Below are 4,733 nucleotides of genomic sequence, written 5' to 3'. Positions count from 1 at the left end.
ACTATTCGTTGGTAAAAGAGTAGCCCAAGAGTTGGCGGTGGGTGGTGATGACTAGCTGCCTTCCCTCTAGTCTTACACTGCTAAATTAGGATAGATAGCCCTCGTGTAGCTTTGCGCGAAATTCAAAAACAAACAAAAACAAACAAACAAATATTAGTGATTAAATAACTCCAAATCCGCAGAGTTGGTAACCCTAAACACTCCATAATATTTATTAACCCAGCACCAGTATTCGATATTAGAATCTTGACTTATTCCCATTTTTATCAATCAATTTTACAGTCAAATTATTCTTTCGTTTCACTTGCGTTTGTATTATATATTTTTTTCCATTATGCACAATCTTCAGAAACTAACATGAAAGATTACTAAAACCGTATACAGCAAATATTAAGATAAACCGTATTTTCAACCATTTGACCACACACAAATACGGTTCAATAATAACATTAAAGATCCCTCTGTTATCACTATCTCATGAAAACAGCGGTAAGTTTTGGACTTACAACACTAAAATCCGGAGTTCGATTCTCCGCACTGGACACAACAAATAGTCTAGTGCGTCTTTGCTCCACAGAAACAAACAATCTTGAATTTACAAGAAAGTTTTACTCGCACTCAATTTTTATGTAAGATCTTACGAATTCTAAAGCAAACTTGTAAGCTTGAAATGTCAAATGTTCACTTTTAGCGGAGATTTTATCGAAATATTATTTTCACCGGTAAATATTCCGTATGCCAATGAAAAATTGATATATATATTGTACATGGTACTGATATAAAAATTATTATTTGCTGAATATCATAATTGACGATTTTGTAAAATTCACATTGTTAAACTAGTAAAAGTAAAATTTATTTTCAAAAGAAAGTTGTAATGAGAATTGAATAATCGAAATCACTGAATAGTTTTGATCAATAAGTTGAATTATACCAAAAAAGTTAGGGGAAACAAGTAAAATACAAATACACTTTTCATTTCGAGAATTACATCTTTAATACATAAGCTAGTTTATAATAACATAATTCAAAAATGGTTGGTTTGGTTTTGAACTTCGTGCAAATCTACATGAGGGCCGTTAGCCGTCCCTAAGTTAGCAGTGAAAGACTAGAGGGAAGGCAGCTAGTTATCACCACCCACCGCCAACTCTTGGGCTACTCTTTTATCAACGAATAGTGGGATTGATCGTCACATTATAACGCCCCCACGGGTGAAAGGGCGAGCATGTTTGGTGGGACGAGGATTAGAACCCGCAACCCTCAGATTGCACAGAATAGAACATGTGCTTTGTACAGGAAGTCAGCTTCCAAAGCACATGACATTCACATAACATAATATTTGGGGACAACACGGGATCTACTGGTCCATCTCGGCTGTTTCATCCTCAAAACTAAAATTAAAAGGATTAAAAAAATAAAATCAAAAGAATTTAAACCTAGCTCTTTTCATTCATATACTTATCAAGCTTTTTCTTAAACTCACTTAAATTTACTGCCTCTACAACTTCTGAAGGCAACCCATCCCAAATGGCAACCACCCTGTTAGAAAAATAAAACTGTCTTAGCTGAAGATGACGAATAGTGAGATTGGCCGTCATATTATTTTAACCACTGGATAGCAGCACATTCTACTGTGTACATAATAACAATGAGTCTTCTTGCCACTAGAATTTAACTCAAGGAATAAAGAAAACTTCATAGAAAAATACAGTGCAAATAGCCTGACTTTTCAGACAAGTTAGAACTTAATAAACACGTTTATGTCTGAGTTTACGTTATAACAGTCTCTTGGTTTTCTAAAAAGTATTTAATGGTTATCTTTTATTTTTTTACGGATTACAATGCTAGAAACCGAGTTTCGATACCCGAGTTGAGCAGACGACAGATAGCCCATTGTGTAACTTTGTGCTTGATTACAAACAAACAGACAAAACTTTACAGATCTTTGTTAGAGAACGGGAGCCCCTCAGTGGCACAGCGGTAAGCCTGTGGACTTATAACGCTAAAAACCAGGTTTTGATACTCGTAATTGGCACAGGTTAGGTAGCCCATTGTGTAATTTTGTGCAAACAAACAAAATCCAAACCGTGGATTAAAAAGACCTTTCGGTTATTGTTGCCGTGTAAATACATTTCGTTCTTGGTGAGTTACTTTTTAATGTTTTTAACACTTTCTTCTTCAAGTTCTTTACTTCTATCTTTTCGACCTTAGTACTATGCGATCGGCAGAATTCTTCTGGACTCCCCTTAAGGGAGCGCCTGGAGAACACTCTAACCATAAACCTAACTTAAATTAACGTGATTTTACCTAAATTATCTTAACCTAGTCTCACGTAACGTAACCTAATATAGATGTTAATAGAGAGAGAAGCAGTATGAGAAGGAAGTGGCATATTAGAAAGAATGGGTAAACAAACTGTACGGTAGTGAACTGCAGAAGCCATTAAAAACATTTAAGTGAGCACCTACTTTAAGGACTGGGACAGAGCAATGCAGAAAAAAAGAGTGAATAAAACGGATATATGTCAGTGGAAGTTGCAGATTTTTGAGATTGTAGATTAATACTTGATGCCAGATGTCGAAAGCACTTGCAAAGTTCGAAAGAAAAGGACTGAAGATTGCTTAGAAGAGTTAGAACGTTGATAATGGCAACAGACAACTTTAGGAGTTTGCCCGTTGTTCAAAAATAGGGAAGGAAACCTGACTGAGTGTGAGGAAAAATGCTACATTTAGTTATATGAACATGTGGTCTGTGAATGAAAATTCTTTCAATAGTTTTTGTTAAGAACATTATTAAGACTGATATGAACGATAAGATTCAATGTTCGGTGGAGACTCTATAAGTGATTTCAGTACGATAAAGGAAATTGTATAAAGTGACTAGAAGCAGAGGGATTCGAGCAGGGACGTATTGGAGAGTAAAAAATATTAATCCATCTGGACCAAGAGTTATGTTAAACCTAAATTTAAGAATTAAATGAATATCTTGAACAGTAAGGGGAGCATTGAGAGGACATTCAATCAAAGTGAGCTGTATACTTGGAGTGAGATCCGGGAATGAGAGGATCATTCTGAAAAAAATACATCTAATCAACCTTCGTGATCCAGTGCCAGATTTTATGCCCTATCATGAGCCATGAAATGTGATCAGAAAAAGTAGAAACCGAGGACTAAACTGAAACTAAATTCGAAACGTAAAACTAAATCGAAACTCAAATCAACACTATATTGAAACCCGAACCAATACTAGCTTGAAACTAGAGTCATAACTAAGCCGAAATCAAACCCACAAGCAAAACAAAGGTAACCTAACTTTAATCCTAATGCTAACTTTAACCATAAACCTAACTTAACCTCACCTAGCATAACCTATGATAACATAGCCTAACTTATCTAACCTAATATTACCTAAACTTACGAAACTTCAGTAAAACTGTGGTAATATATAATGTAAGGCGACATTATGCAGGAAATGCAGGACTCAGTTTTTGAAACCAGCATATTTGTAGTACAATAACGTAATACTAATTGCTACTCAATAAAGAATAATAGTGACACAGTAATGATTACTATTCATTGGAAAAGAGCGATAGCACAGTATTAAATCCATCCACTGAAGAATTATGAAACTCAATATTAACTACCATTATGTGGAAAAGAAAGGTTATTTAATGTTTATTTATAATCAACGAAAAACAATGGTAAAACAAAATTAATTGCCGCTCGCTGAGAAAATAACTGCAATTCATCATTAATTATAAAACAAACAAGCAGATCTAACGCATAAAATACAGTGGAAAATAAATTAGAGATAAAATGGATCATGTTTCAACAAGTGAACTTGATCTGATATAGTGCAACTTATGCTTATTTTCCTCACTGTTTTCCTTATTTCAACTATTAATTGGATACTTATTTATTTCTGTTTATTCTCGAAGTAATTTTCCCCAATTACTTTTGTTTTCAACATAGTTTTACTTTGTGCTGCGCCCACCATTGGCACAGTGGTATGTCTGCGGACTTATACTGCTACAAACCGGGTTTCGATACCCGTGGTGGGCAGAGCACAGATAGCCCTTTGTGTAGCTTTGTGTTAATAACAAGCAACAACAACTATGTGCTGCCATCCAGTTTTCTAATTCTACGGTGTATGTAATCACAACAAGAGCCTTTTTGTTGCGCGAATAAAATATCTGCCACTAGAACCTAGATAAAGGAATAAAAAAATAAATAACTAAAACTTAGCAATTAGACTGATTATTTATACAACTGACAACCTTGTAAATATATTTATGTTTGAGTTTACGTGCTACCAGTCTCTTGATGTTATAAAACTTTATTTAACGGTTATCATTTTTATAGATCTTGGGCATATATGCCCGTACCAGTTTTCCTTTCGCCATGTCTCACTTCTATAAACTTAGTCAAAATTACATACACAAGAACATTATCCTCACGGAGTTGGTGAGTTTCTCTATAGATCTACTCCAGCAGGTCACCTTCCCCTTCTAAGCATGTCCTTAACATCTGTCAGATGTCTCTTCCAGTGGATGATTCAAATTCAATACCGCCCGACTCTTCCAGTGGATGATCCAAATTCAATACCGCCTCGACTCTTCCAGTGGATGATCCAAATTCAATACCGCCTCGATTCTTCCAGTGGATGATCCAAATTCAATACCGCCTCGACTCTTCCAGTGGATGATCCAAATTCAATACCGCCCCGATTTTTCC

This window comes from Limulus polyphemus, unplaced genomic scaffold (assembly GCF_000517525.1).
Source record: "Limulus polyphemus unplaced genomic scaffold, Limulus_polyphemus-2.1.2 Scaffold954, whole genome shotgun sequence".
Lineage (NCBI taxonomy): Eukaryota > Metazoa > Arthropoda > Merostomata > Xiphosura > Limulidae > Limulus > Limulus polyphemus.
This window is presented reverse-complemented; position numbering follows the sequence as displayed.